A 16,168-nucleotide genomic window follows, 5' to 3' on the forward strand; every position below is an offset into this window, starting at 1 on the left:
TAGAAGCTGACATGACTTAATCCAGTTTGAGTAGCTACCCCCTCTGTAACCTTTTGTTTAGATGAGCTCTTGAGGGACCAAACTCTTCCTGGGTAAGTAAGTACCGTGTATAAATGTGATCTTCTAGAGAAAAGTCTGTGAGAGTATCCGGTATTTGTGCAAAGGTGGGCTTGTAGAACGGAAAGGTTTCGTGTTGCCTTTCTTTGCTTTGAACCTATGCTTTGTTCAGCCCTGAGGAAGTGACCTGGAAAAAGTGAACTTGCAAGATAGTGGAAATAAGTTTTTTATGATGCAAAGCACACAGCATTAATAAAAGCAGAACTGTCAGGTGGTAAATAAGCTTAATGAGTAAATCATACATATCTTGACAAAAATCTTCTGGACACAATGCACAAAAATAGATAATGAAGACCCTAACAGTCAGTCCACCTCTTCTGGCTAATATTGAGCCTGCTCTCATTAAGAACAAACCTTTAAAGCAAATGCTACACTAAAAGTTTTAAAATTCAGTTAGATGAGCTAATGCTTTTTTTAGTTCTCATTCAACACTTTGGTTCTACGTGTCACGAAATAGTTAAATACTTAACAACCATTCATTCCTTGGCCTTTTTATGCTAGCACTTTCAAGAAAGGTGCTAATCGGTATGAGATCTTTGGGAGACTTGCAATGCACTTGTTCAGCAACCATATCATTTTACCTATATACTAATATTGTCACACAGCCAGTCTACTGCTCATGGCCATAAGGAGCTACCCAGCTTTTCTAACCTTTACTTCCTTGTCTCCTAAAACCTGCTCTGATTTTGAATTTCAGAACTGCTTTTGCAATGGACAAATGCTATGACTTAGGGCCACTTGAAAATCATCTCCAAAAATACATTACCTAATCTTAGGGCAGGATTGTATATATTCAATTCTCTTCATAAACTTGAAACACAGTAATCAGTTCACAATATGTAAATTAGCTCAGATTCTCAGATGCACTCTATCTTATCTTGGTAAAGAATATTTTTGTTTGTCTTAAATATTCTTTTTGCTATTTTTGAGTGACTGCCCCTTCTCTGTACTCAATGAGGCAATTGCTTTTCACTCTCTCCAAACTAATATAATTTTTTTAGATCTTCATCCTACTCCCTTTAGTTGTCTCTTTTCAAGACTAACCTACCAAGCCTTCACAATTTAAATTGGAAAAAAGTAGGATGTACAAAACTGGTCATAAATAAGCTACTTAATACTGCAGTTCTTTGGGGATTAAAATCAGGGGTCTTCATGCCAGAAAACTCTACAGCTACACGACTACTGTTATACCTAGGAAACAGTCCCCAGATAAACAGCAATCTACTTAAAATGTAGTTGAAAGAATAATGCAGAGCATAAACTTTTAAAACATCTACACTTCCTTCAAGTGTATACAGATAAACATCACATCTTTGTATCTGGTTGACATAGGCAAATTTCTCACTAAAGTAATTACTAAAGGGTTGACAAGCTTATCTGCCTGTTAAAGCAGAGGGTAAACACTTTCTCTAAAATTGCAAAATTGTATCACAAGAACGTCTAGACTTTAAATATACAACTTGAGTACTGGAAAGATTGTTTTTAGCAGGAAATATTGTGATGGCAACAGTGATTAAACAGCTTGCAATTTCTGGCACTTCTACTGTCATATTCCTCTGAACTGCTGACTTGCTACTTTTCCAGAGTATATGCTTTTATGAAAGCCATTAGTGATCGACTGGGGAAAATTCTCCTTGGAGTAATAACCTGCCCACCTGCAATCCAGTTCTCGATTGAGAATTCAGTGAAGATACTATTTTAAAAAAGAAAATGGAGTTGAGAAGAAACAAGAGGTTATGTAAATGGCTTTAAATGAAAACACATTTCTGTTCATTCTCAATTTCACAACTAAATGGCTTGTGGCAAATGTTCAGCGTAGATAAAAGTTCATAATCCTTTTAATAACAGTTCCCCTGCTGTTCAAATCCATTTTATTTTTTGGTTAACTGAAGATATTTTGGAAAGTATCATAAAATCATGAGAAACTAAATACATTGTTTTGTTGACACAGTCCATTTTTTATGTCACAGGGTGTGAAACTGCTAAAATATCAAAACTGGAAATTCAAGGAGGATGTCACACAGAAAAAGAACTCTGAAAAATAAATTAGGGCATTCAATATCACCTTCATATTGTTTTCATTAGCATTGGAGAAAGAAAGTATTTAAGACAGTCTGGAACAAGTTTTTAGTCTTCAGTTAGCATTTAACCTGAAGAATATTCTGCAGCTGACATGATCTTGCACCTATTGTACAGTTTGAGGTGGTTTTGCACCTACCACAGATAACAGTTTCAAAAAAGCCACTCAAGTGTCTGCAGGAGATAAAAGCAAGGAACCTGCCAGTTTATCACTTGAAAAACAAATCTCTCTCTGATAGTACAAACTAAAAATGTTTCACTGGAAGAGAATACTATGTCATATCAGAAAAAAATTAACCTCTCAAATTCTGAGTCAGCAGTTCACTGAGATTTCTACCAGATTCATATGTTCATTATAACTCCTGATTATCTTGTTGAATTATGTCCTTATAGGAATTAAGGTTTTAAATAATCAGTAAGTTTTAAAAACAAAACACAGCTAGTGGGAACATGTTAAATCAAAAACTTGTAGAACATACAGCTTTAAATGCTGAAACGCTTCTTCCAAAACCAGAAAGAATCATATAATAGAGAGTATTTAGGTGGGAGAGGACAGCTTGTAGTTTATTAACAATTTTTTTTCCTCTTCAGTGAGCAAACAAATCTAACAAGAAAATCAACTAGCAAGATCATGCAAAACAAAATTAGCCACAAATATCTTCAAATGTTTTGGGGTTGTTTTTTTTTTCCATCAAGAAAATTAGAAGGACATAGAGAAGCTGCTCGATTCTAGACTTTGGGCTGATCTTTTGATTTGCTTCATTACGCAATGTGTTAATTACGTCTCATCTCTCTAATATTATTTTCTTGGAGGTTTCTGTTTTAGCAGATAATGAAGTCTGTTTCATGCATCTCATTAAACTTTTTCCTAACTTTTTATTACAGCAAATTTTTCACCAGACAGGCAGCATATGGCTTCAGTATGGGCTAATACTTAATGAATCCTGTTTTAATTAGCTTAATCCTTTCTCCCCTCCCTGTACTAGTTAACAATCTATGCTCAGATCAAATTTTCTTGAAATAATCTGTTATTCAAAATTAATCTGAGAAAGTTAACTTTTTACTAGAACCTAATAAGGCAAACTGTTTATGCCAATTATTCAATATTAAACTAATCTGAATTACAAAGGATTCTGAAATGTCCAAACTTGGATGTCCACATGTAGCCAGCTTGACCTATCCTTAGGTATCTAAATCAATGGTATGACTTTTCAAATATGCTAAGTAAAATTATTTTATTTCCTAATAAGGCTTAATTAATTAAATCTTGCACAATCTTAAAATTTTTGAAGGGTTAAGAAAGTGGCAAATACTTGGTTTTCATTTCCCAAATAGCTCACAAAAAGAAGATATTCTAACAGCCTTGTATTAAAAAGTAACATAATAAGTGGCTTTATACTTCAACATAAATAAAACATTAAACAAAACAGTAAAATGACCCATAACATCAATGAAGCTGTCTTCTAAAACCCAAAGCATCCAATTCAAATGAATAATGAAAGGCTTCAGCACCATTTTTACGCTTACAATATTTACTTATAGATCATCTAATTTCTTCCTAGGGCTAATGTGGAAACTGGAAGCTGCTATCATACACAATCAATAATCCTCCTAGAAACTTAGTGTGAGATATAGGAAACATTGCCAAAAGTAGTCAGCCAGAAACTACATTCATTTGGTGGGGGTTTTTTGTTGTTTGTTTTGTTTTGTTTTGAAGGAGAAAGCCATACAAACATTTCCCAACATCTCTCATTTTCCTTACAAAGGATGATGTTCAAATCTTCTAAAGCTTTGTTTGACTGGCTGGGCCTTACTAACACGATTTGAACTTGGAGAAAAAGCAACATAACATTTTGGAGTTTATGATTTCTGTGAAGTGTTTGTCATAACACAGAGGGCAAGTTGAGGTTATCAGTCTTTACTGCTATTAAACATGTTTTGGGTCCAGAAGAAGGTCAAGACATTTTGTCCGCAGGGTAAGAAATTATCTCGTTACGTTAGAAACTGGAATTCCAATAAAAGATCACATCTGTTGAAAGGTACATACATTCTTCCTAGGAACAGCAAGAACCAGAAACAAGAACGTTCAAATACAGAAGATGCTACATGTTTCAACTAGTGCCGTTCTTTGACAACATGACAAACAACCAACTACATAAAACAATTTAAGTGGACCTCTGAAATATTAATTATAGAGTCCAGTCAATATTTTCCAGTTTGCATTCTTCAAGTCAAGCCTAGAGAGCTACTCTTCTAGAAGTGATCCAGCCTGACTCATTAAAAAGATAACATTCTTAGAGAATGATCAGAATGATCCACCATAAAAAAGTTGCATTAGGCACCTCCATGAATGAAAGCATCCAAAATTCTGAAATTACAACTGGAAATTTAGCTCTAGTTTCATTTTTAGGTACACTAATAAAACAGTTTTAGGCATTCAAATAAAAGCAGTTTTCAGAGGTGAAAAGAAGAAAAATCTGAAAATAAGCATTCAGACGGAATTTTTTGCCTTTCTTAGCATTGGAGCACTGTTGATATCTGATGGAAAAATTACATTTCAGTGATAATTACTTCCCTGTTATTCTATGGATTCAGTTCAACCATACCAGACATTTGGCCTTCTAAAGGCTAGCAACAGATTAAAACTTCTCCTCGGTACTTTTAAAAGTTGCATGTAAAATCTTTGGTTATTCTCTTTGGACCTCATGTTTACATGGTATTTGCATAGCATGCTCACATTGTGTTTGTTCTCTGACAGACAAATCTCTTGTGATACAATCATTGGTAAGGTTTTATTCAGGAACCATTTTTTACCGTTGAAGTACTTCTGTAGTCATGGCCATTTTGTCTAATTTACGCTAAGCTGTTTAAATAATGTTTTTCCTTCCTCTGTGTTCCAAATCATAACTTATGGTTATCCAGCACGGACAGCACTGTGTATCAAATGCAGAACTGTTTGTCTTTCCTCTCGTAACTGCCCATCTGCCCTCTTTTCTTCTCTTTCTCTCAAAAGCAGTACTGCTGCACAAAAGTATCTGCCACACAGTTCCAAAAAAAACCCCAAAAATAAAGGGCTAGAGACTTTGGGAAGACGTGAAGTGAGGTAGAAGTTATTTAATAATCTCAGTTTACAGGGAAGGGTCACTCATTTGGACCGGTTTCAATGACAACTCACAAACGAAATCTTATTTTTCTTTTCTCTTAGGAAAAGCCAAATATCTTTTGGACTCCAAACGTCTTACATACTGTTCTCGGATATCGGCACTATCAAAACGCCTTTATAAAATCGGTCATTCATGCAGTATAACTGAAAAGGTCCCCATCCAGTTACTCATGTTGTACGACATCAACTATACTGAACTTTGGAACATTTTAAACATTTTATCTCTATGATAAGTAAAATATCTGGGCAGACTTCAGAAAATCATAAGAGAAATTTTTAATTAAATCACGCCATGTCACTAACTTTCTGAAAGTGAATAACCTTTCGTGAAGGTTTTTAATGGAGATTTTGCTGAACCACTTAAGAAAATCATCTCAGAATGAACACTCTCCATTTCTGTGGCAACCCATCATTTACGTGATTACCCAGAAGAGTATTTTAAACGTCTCACAGACAGAAGCTGGTAATGTATTCCAAAACAAGGAGCTTTTTACTGATGGCTGGCAGTGAAGTGTGTTCCTTGATACCTATTTTAACATCTATAAAAATAAACTTTTCCAAAAAATTGAAAGTAACAATCTAACTCACAAATTCATCATGTTCAAAGAATTCAGAACAATTTCTCAGCAGGTTTAAAAAGCCATAGAGCTCCTACCTTACATTAAAATATCTGACCTGTTAATACACTTTGTTCATTCATTCAAAAAAAATTACGTCTTTGTTTTATACCTGAATTTTCCACATCCTGTACAGTCACTTAAATTTCCAGGTTATTAAAGTATACATCCTAAGTACTGAGTGATAGATCTGTAGGCACATGTAGTGTTCCCCCACCACTGGGCTATCCAGAAAAATAAATATTAAGCATGATTTGGAGAGCTTTAAAGTCAAATGCAAGGACAAATTCTTAGATTTCCTGACAAATTATTGCTTTAATGTTATTTTCTCAAGCTTTAAACAGAAGCTGTTCATACCCCTTCGCTCTGCGAGGGAAACTCAAACAGTAGAAGTGAAGGGACAGAATCAGCAAAATTTGAGCCCTAAGAAGAAGGTAGCCTATTATCTTGAAATAGCTATAATCCTCAAAATTTGGCAGTTCTTGCAAGGGGCAAGAACTGCCAAAAATCAGGTTCGGAGATTACACCTACTACTTGATACTAATTTCAATTCTGATTAAATGGCAAGCCCAAAAAAGGAAGGACAAGCATTTCAAAAAATCAACATAAACTAGTAATCACTCAAAAGTACAAAGAACTAATCAGAAAAATCCTTACATTTATTAACTGAGCTGTAAGAGTGTTTCATGCACTGGGCATGTGCTGATTCTGGTTTGTTTTGGTTTTTTAAATAAAAGGGAATGGGCCCCTATACTGGGGACCTTTATATGTTATATAAATCCAGTAATGAAGGAATCTGTCTGCATTCCCAAGGATGGACAGCGAACAAGACGGAATACAGATGAATGTACAGCTTTGAACAGGAGATCAAGAGTTGGAGCCATTTTTATTTATCCAGTGAAACCAGGTTTTTAGTATCTATTACACTTCATTAAAACTATTCACAGGACAAGACCATGAGATGCCCTGCTATTTATGATTATTAGGACAAGGCTAATAGCTACCTTCATCTTCTGTTGCTCACTTGGATGCTACAATTATCCTAGCCAATGGGACTTGAAAAAGGATACCCATTCTTTCAGAAATCTGAAGCATAGTCTACTGGTCTGGATAAGTACCCTGCTTAAAAATTGACAGATCCCACCATAATTGTTCAATTTGCTGAGCAACAAAAAGATCTGAAGCTGAAAAGAAACATTTGACTCCTGCTTCACTGTCTTCTGTGCACTCTACCAAGAAACACAATAATGGATTGCATGCCCTCAACTTATGTGTTTTCCTGTAGTTACTCTCTAATTTTAATCCTTCACTTTTACCTGTTTTTCCACTAAGATTTAGAAAGATCTGAAGACCTTTGTCAGTTGGACTTTAAAACAAGATTGCTTAGATTTCTAAGAACAAGTAAGAGAAATAAAGGTTAAGAGAGAAAGAGAAAAAAATAAATATATTTCAGACTGCTTTCCAATGCTGATGAGGTAAAAACCAACCTACCTACAAACCCCAAAACACCTTGTTCCCTAAAGATATAATCCAGATACTGGATAAATCACCCACCCTGGTCAACTCCTAAGAGGTAACAAAACCTCTAATGATTTTGAACTTAGAAAAATTTTTAGCACTACGTATTTGATGATAGCTAACTAAGTTAAGTGTGATATTGTTGTCTTGAATATAAACTATGAGAGTTGAGAGGAATATTGAGAGAAAAAAAGTACAAGGAAGTTGCTTTAATGATGCTATTTTTAACTCTCAACATTTTCTAAATACAATCTGCTCTGTATAGTTGATTCCACTGCAATTTATATTAATGAAACATTTCAACAATATACTGCTTTTTGATAAAAAAACCTTGTAGTTAAGAGCATAGAAGTGATTCAAAAAGTGATTCAAATGAAGTTTCTGGTGGTGGCCTTTCTTGGGCTGCACGCAGTAACAACACTGAGAGATTTTTTTTTTCCCCCTTACACTGCAATAGAAATAACCTGTCATGGTCAAATTCCCTGCTAAAGAAAGACAATTTTCATCCATACCAATAAAAAATTACCTCCATAAATTATGGGCAGCCTCAAGCTAACTTCATGTACCATAAATACCAAATGAGAATAATAACTGTCAGGTACTAGATATCTCCATGTCTTAATCTATGGTAATTTGCCTTCCAGTTGTATGGTCCAATAAGTGATTTAAAATCAATTTTATAAGGCTGTAATAGTGGTTTTGCACACTACAGGCCTTCAGATCTTGAAGGCAAGCTGAAGTTAGAAGCGACTGCTACTCTCTTGTCATGCAAATCCAAGTAATATTGAAAGCCAGGTTTTATGGGCATTATTTTGTGTATTTAGGAAACTGAATTAAATCATATTTTTATTTTTAAGGATTTGGTGTTTAATCAGCACATACCTTTTGCTAAACTTAAATATGGGGCCATGCCATGTTTGTCTGCCTTTTAGAAATTGAGACTTGAAATGTCACTCCACTAAAGAAGTTAAACCAAAGGTGCAGCAGAAGATTAAGTAAACTTGCTTTTTGGGGGCATTACCAGTAAAATATTTTTCTTTATCAGTACAACACTATTAACGGAAAACTAACCCAACTTTATTCTCCTGATCAACTTTTACCTCCTAATAGCTTCAGATATAGTTTAGTCTTTATGACACCCCTTATCCCTCCTTGCTGACAGCACGACAGTTACTATCATCAATTCTCTTCTTTACACAAAGGGCAGCTGCCTTATGATGAACAAGACATAGGTTTTTCTCTCTTATAAAAAAATATTCCTGACTCAAGTTATTCACTCTTCATGTAGGCTCCACAATGAAGGTGTCAGAAGCCATGGCATAAAGTTAAGACTGGAAAAATTAATTTCCCACTGTGGGTACTAATAAATGAAAGTATACAGTTAAATCATATTATAACTTAAAAATATCTTTTCATAGCAGTGACAGAAGAGAACTTGCAGGCAATAATTCCAATACCTACCCCACTGTCTTAGTCTTTGCAATACCTTCCTTTCTCTGCTTCTTTCATTCTCTACGTTAATTCCCTTACCTGACTCCTTTCCAACAATACAGCACAATTAGAGGGACTTCATGTGCTCCATTTCATTTCTGCTGACACGACAGCTGTAGTCACCTTCTGTGAAGCCAACCTGATCATTTCCTTGGACTCCCCAAATCTTTGAGAATTACCAGAAAAGGTTGGACTGTCTAATTAATGCCTTTCAGCATTATGGTCTGACATTTCCCCTTTCATAACTCTGAAATCTTGCACACCTCCAACTATTTCACGCTTTTTTGCTCCTGGTTTGTTAACTGGTATTCTAAAATCAACTGCTTTCTCAGTTCATCTTATTTTTTATGTGTATTTGGTATCTACGCTTGAACAGTGATAAATAAACCATTACAACTACATGCATAGAATACTGTGCCATGGTATCGCTTACTGATAAAACATTTCATTTCAAATGGCAGTATCATGAAAGAGTTATGCAGGACATCTCAAATCAGTTTTCCACACCCTCTATGTGAACTGAGATCTAAAAACAATTTCAGAAACATATTTAGATAGTGACTACTTAAGGCCAGATCAAGGTTGTCTGTAAAAAGGATTTTTTAGAACGTTTGTTGCATTTTTGACTAAATACCTTGTATTTATTCTTTTATATATCCTTTAAATTATATGAGGCTCTTACTGTATACAGCTGTGCCATTTATTTTAGCTATACTATGTGGCACAATCTCTGCTTTTCTATTCTGTTATAAACTAGACAGAAATTCTGCTTCCTTTATTTTAATTGGTCAGTTTATTTCTTTGCAAGGCAAAGAAAGCGTTGACCCTGTATGGTTATAATTTACCAAGGATGAAAAAATGGAGGTAGTGAGGATGAATCACGACATCTGCTGTTCTTTCACTTAATAAGAGAAAACCTTTGGAGGCATAATTGGGCAATCCTTAGACAGAATGACCAGTGATCCTTCAGTATGGTGTTTACTAAGCCCATCAATAAAAATTTGGATGTACAACAAACTGAAAGAAGCTACACATTGAGGTATCTGTAGAAAATAACATTAGTAATCTTTTCTTGCTTTTCTTCATAAGATAGATGAGCTGCTGAGATAAACACAGGAATTTCACTGAAATTGGGAAGAAATTTAATCTTCTATCTGGGTTTCCCTGAATCTGTTTTATGTGTGCAGGAAAATGGGAGTCACTGTCTGCAGGGTAAGGAGAGTGGTTGCTGCTGACAACAGCACACTACAGCTGCTGTTAGCAGAAACCAGGATTCATGAATTCAGTCATTCAGCTGTACTTGAATGCCTGATGACCGTCTGTGTAAAATCTTAAAGAACTTTTCATATTTGATTTGATAAAGATATTCCACTTTTACTTCTGTTTGAAACCGTGTGTAACTGTAACAACTTAGGCAGCCATAACTCCAGTTTCAGAGGTAGTTCTCAGGAATTGCTATGTGAATTTGAAAGCAAAGTCATGTTTGTTCTTTTTTGGTGTCCAAAAAGTTATAGTTCAGAACTGGGGAAATGAAAGGGAGAAGGCGAGTAGGAGAGATGTGAGATCTGTGGTTTGGATTAACTAAATTACCTGCAATTTGTATAAAATTGCTTTAGTCACTAAATCCTTTAATTGAAAGATAATCTGAACTGTGTTTGAACTAATATATTTAGATTATTCACAACTATCTTGAAAGTATTTTGGATGTGTCTCTACAATGTTTCTGCTTTGCAAAGCAGAAAACGGTTACTGCTTTTGTAGAATCCTTTCAGCTAGCAAAAGAACAAGCTTGGCTTCATTAAGATTAATGGATGGGGAAACAAGTAACGAGCAGGGAGTTGTAGTGGCTCTCCTCCACATTGGCACCAAAAGGTTTGCTTATTTGTGGCCTTATATTTTAGGAGGGGCCTACAGCTGCATATACTACTGAAGGTTTTCCTCAACTCTACTGTTTACCTCAGCTAGGCTCTTTATCAGTGCAAGTTTCCTACTGTCTCAGATACAGCGTACGCCTCCTGGAGAGGGAGCTCAAATAGCACAACAAAGCCCCAGCATTGAGGAAGTACATTCTACTGCTACTTGAATGTGAAGGAAATGACAAAAAAGAAGAAATTGTTTTCCATGAGTTGTTCTGTACTATACCAAGAACTCATTTTTAATAATCTCAAGAGTCATTATTCAAAGTGAAGCATTTGCCTTATAGTTCCAGAACTACTTTCCACACTTACAATTTGCTTCAGTCAAATAAAAGTTGCAATAAAGTAAATACTGTTTTAAACTTATTTGCTATGGTTTGCTACAACTGTATAATGCTGAAAAGTTCAGGTAGGGAACTGAGAATATGTAATTCTGATCTAAGTGAATCTTGTGAAAACACTGGGGAAGGTACTTCAGGAAGCAATTTAGTAGTCATCACGTAGCAAAGATTAGAATAATTATCAAACAGCTGTATGTATTCCACAGACTTTACTTACACTGTGATCAAAGTAAACATGTTGGTGGCATATAATGTAGTACCAGAGCAGGCATCCATTAAAACACAAATCTGACAGTACTTTAAATCCAAGAATCACTACACAACATGTAATATCAGAGTCAATGTCAACTGCTCACCTCATTAGGATAGCTGCAGAAGTGACCTGTCTCATCAGGACATGGCTGCGTGGTCCAGTTGCTATCAGGGAAACCTGTTACATTTAAGAATTATCCAAGCAGGCATCTGAAAGGAGAAAAGAAGTCACTGTAACATCTACCCATTGAAAAAAAAAAAAAAAGGCAGTAAACCTGCATCGCTACTTTAGGATAAACCACATAGGGATGAAGACAACACAAAGGAAGGTTTTGCTAACATAACAAATAAAGCATATTGCTTAGTTTCATTTGGTTTTCCTAGCTTTTTGTCATATTGCTTGCTAGCTTGCAGTACAGTTGCTAAAAACCTTCTCCTAGATGAAGGCGATGGTTGGACATCAGGGTCTCAAGCAGCAATAGCAGGGGCACGTATGCAACCTGAAGAGACAAGATTCTATAAGCAAGCCTTCAGCACCTTTCAACACCACGTAATTCAGGGTCAGAGATGAGCTAGTGCTCAAACTTCTAAATTAACTTGTCAACCTTAACTCTTTTTTTTTAAAAAAAAAACCCAAATCTTTAAAGATTCTTCTATTGTGCTCATTATCAAAAGTGTAGATTAACTTCTAATTAAAACTACACTGAATAATGACTTTTTCTTTTGATGAGCAAGTAAATAGAAAATCTGTTTGGAAATACTGTATCAGTTCATTTGTAAGTGCTTCATAAAAATGCTTCATAACCATCTGAAGAGCCCTGTGTAAACATTGGTATTAGAGATGCCTTTCTAAAAGCCAGCTGCAATTGGGTTATGCTATTTTTTGCTACATACATTTTTTGTAGTGCTTTTCATTAGCAAGGCAGAGTCCTGACACTTTAGCTGCTTACACGTTTCTTCTAGCTTCTAGATCTTGGTGAGAGGGAGGAAGGGAGGAAGCAGAGCTTTCAGGACCTTCTTAAAGACCGTAAGAACTATAATATCACTTTTTTTTCCTCCCCTAAAAAAGCCCCTAACACTGCGATGGAACTGCAGTATCCTAGACTTTTGATTTAAAAAGGAAAAGAAAAAAGGAAACTAACAAACAAGAACTCAGTCAAATATTTTGGAAAGTCTCCACAAAAAGCGCCGCGAGGCCGTGCGCGGCCCCGGGCAGGGCGGGACGCCGGGGAGGAGGAGCTCCGCCGCTCTGAGGGAGCGGAACGCCGCCGCCCCGCCCGCGCGCCCCGCCCTGAGGCGGCAGGCGCGAGAGCCACCTTCCCGCGCGCGCGGGCCCCGCCCGGGGCGGCGGCACCAGGCCAGCGGCTCCCCGGCGGCCCGGCCCCGCGCCCCCCGTCCCCCTCACGGCGCCCGGCGGGAGGCACCGCCCCAGCGAGCTCTCGGCGCTTCACCCGCGACGGGACTACGACTCCCGGCTGCCCCCGGGAGCAGAGCCACCGCGTCCTCCCGCCGCGAGGGCGGCTGGGAAGCGTGCTCCTTCCCGCCCTTTCTGCTCGGCCGCCGCCCGCCGGCCGGGTCCCCGCCTGCGGCGGGAGCGGGGCGGGGCGGGGCGGGGCGGCCGCGGCGCCGCGCAGCGAGGCGGGAGGCGGGCGGCGGCGCGGCCCTCCCGCGCCCAGGGGCGGGGAGCGCGGCGCCGGCCCCGCCTGTGGCGCTCCGTGGAGCTGTTCAGCGCCCAGGTGCTGAGTCTCCCCCCGGCTTACGGCGGCTCCGGCGGCGCTCCCTTCTCTGCCCTTCCCTCCGCTCCCCGGCGCGGCCATGGCTCCGGCGCTCAGCCGCCTCCTCCAGGCGCTCTGAGCGCCCGCCCGCCGCGCCCCGGCGTGGATGCAGCAGCTCCAGGCGCCCCTGGCTCCGCGGGGGAACGCGGCAGGTAAAGCCTCTCCCTCCCCGCCCATCCGCATTGCACCCCCGCCGCTCCGAGCTGCCCGCGGGGCCCGGCTCCAGGGGCTTTCGCCGGCCCGAGAGCCGGAGGCTGTGGGAGACGCGCGGTGTGTGGCGGGGAACGGGCACCGCGGGGTGGACCACGGGGAACAAAGCGGTGCAGTGCATATGCTCTTTAAGTAGTTTCGTTATTTTAATTTCCGGGGGGTGGGGAAGGAAAGAGAGGAGAAGGGAGGGATGGCTGATTAACTACAAATATCCGTGCTTAGTTATGCGTAGGGAAAAAGAAACCCACCTAAATATATTAATTTGCTCTTGGAATCATGTTCCTATTCTCATGGTTCAGCAGTGGAAAAGATAAAGGCAGTGTTTGTCATACAGGTAAGGTAGTGCTCTAGTCCAGACTGCAAAATGGTTTCCTTGAGCACCCTCCTTAGCTGTAGTGCTTGTATAGATTTTAATGCACAGCAATAATTTTTTACTTATTTCTGTGTGGATTACTAGTCCCACCAAAGAGCTAGGACAAGCAGCAGAAGGTTAGAGACAGACTGGCATACACACTGTTTCTGTGAATAGGTGTCATAAAGGGAGGAAAAAATTCCACTGTATTTAAGGCCAAATGACAAGTTACATCCTATATGAAGTAATTTACAGCCAAGCATTGTGCTGCTATGCCTGATGCTTCAGGCTTCCTCTTAGTGCTGGGTGATGAATAGGGAATTAGCAAGCATATTAAACATGCATAATCAAGCAGCAGGCGTTCTTAACTGCTTGTATGTGTAGTAGCTTCTGTTGTCAAAGGATTGGTGAGTACTCCTCAGCTATCGAAAGACCGTATGTTTTACCCTAGATAGAGAAGGCTGCAGCTGTACTTTTTTTTTTTTTTGGTATTGATAATACAGGTCAACTTATAATTTCTCAGAGTGGCATGGGAAGGGGAAGGCTGGCAAAATGGAAACTCAACACTTTTCTCAGGTGTAGACAGTAAGAGAAGTTTAACCTAGGAGACTGTATGCAGCCAGACCAGAAACTTGCACAGTTTCTATGCTGATTTTGACAATAAAATGAAGAACCAAACTAAGATTAAAAAATTGCTTCCTTTAGAAACCCAACTGCAGTCTAATTAGCATACTCTTAACACTTCGTTTCTGCCCTGTATCAAGAAAGAATTTCTTTGTGTATAAGGCATCCCCTGCTCCCCATGTTACTGTATCATGTATTAAACCAGAAAAAGAGTCAGAAAGACAACTGCTGGGATCAGTAATACAGATGTTTAAAAGCAAGTTGATGGGACTCGCATCAGTTCCCATGTCATTGAAGATTCTCCAGTCTGGATAGAAACTTAGTACTTCTTGTATTTCATTGACTTGACTTTTTTTGTTTTGTACTAATGATTTTAAGGTTCATGTATGTAATTCATTTCCAGGATAGGATGCATTCAATTTGTCTTATATAGGCTTCCATTTAACAGGTTTTGTGCTTTACTGTAATAAAAAGTAGTTGAACAGATTGGGTACTATCTCACAGTCATTGCACATTCAAAAACTCTCCTTCCAATGGGCACCTTGGACATGCAGGGGCATAACATTAGGCCCTTAAAAGTAGCCTTTTAGGAATCGAGTTAAAAATTATAATAGCACATTACTGTAAAATTAAAAATCAATTTGTGCATATGACTGTATGCAAGGCAAGCTTCATCTCCCTGCCAGTAGAATTAAAAGATTTCCTGACACAGCTCCTCCCTACCTCTGCCTTTTAGTCTCAGCACCACAGAAGCCTCAGAGCATGTGATCAGCTATGTGTGATTTAAGCTATGCTATTGAATTTTTTCCATGGGGAACAATTACTATAGAGTGACAAGTCGACCATTTTGATCTTAACAGCTCTAGCTCTGTTTAGTGATGGTAACCATAGCACACACTGCCTAACCCAGTCTGAATATCTCACTGTGGCAGTTTGCTTCTAATTTAAAAGGACACTGTTAAACCTTAAAATAGGTTCTCATTTTTGGGTAGGAATGAAAGAGTCTTAATACCAGGACACTGTTAAACCTTAAAATAGGTTCTCATTTTTGGGTAGGAATGAAAGAGTCTTAATACCAGAAGGGCACTGTAGACTTTCAGTTGTGTATTTTCAGTTGCTGCTGCCTGCAAGAGCCCCTGAGAAGCCACGAAAATATCAGAAGAGCTACGCAGCATGCTCTGACCACACCCCTACATTGCCATAATTCATAAACCGAGACTCTGTGCTTGCTGCCAGATTTGTATTTTTACCTGGCCAGTTAGGGCAAAGACAAAACTGCTTTATGCTACTGAAGCTAGTGCAGCATGCTTTTAATAGAGCCAACAATCTGGTCTTCCCAAAATATTTTAAAAAGGACACTTCTGTTACCCCAACATTGTTTACGCTAAAGGCTATTGCAAATAGAACATTTATACTAATTACTTACATGTCAGCTTGGGCAATAAACAATCAATATTTTTCTGATGTAGAATCCACTGCAACTTTCTGTGTCCAGTTATCATACATTCAGCACAGTACAGTAAATCTCAAGTTGCAATCTCTTTGTGGAAATGTTTATTTTAACTTCTATAGTAGACTGCTGAAGCCATGGAAATGTTTCCATTACACTTAAGTAAAAGTATCTGTTTTTCAAAAAGACTTGCACAAAACACTGACCTGGAAATATTTTTTTAACATTAGAGCAACTGTTATGATTGCACTACACAGCAATGC

At 38.4% G+C, this 16,168-nt stretch overlaps 1 protein-coding gene across 3 annotated transcripts in view; it reads left to right on the top strand.

The window, feature by feature from the left end:
* The first annotated feature begins 13,183 nt into the window (after window positions 1-13,183).
* SMPD3 (sphingomyelin phosphodiesterase 3) overlaps window positions 13,184-16,168 on the top strand; it is a 120,730-nt gene continuing 117,745 nt past the window's right edge. For all 3 annotated transcript variants that reach the window (XM_074839402.1, XM_074839403.1, XM_074839401.1), the window contains exon 1: window positions 13,184-13,421. The gene's annotated coding sequence lies outside the window, so the exon portion shown is untranslated. The remainder of the gene's footprint in view (window positions 13,422-16,168) is intronic.

Source organism: Strix aluco, chromosome 14 (assembly GCF_031877795.1).
Source record: "Strix aluco isolate bStrAlu1 chromosome 14, bStrAlu1.hap1, whole genome shotgun sequence".
NCBI classification, from domain to species: domain Eukaryota; kingdom Metazoa; phylum Chordata; class Aves; order Strigiformes; family Strigidae; genus Strix; species Strix aluco.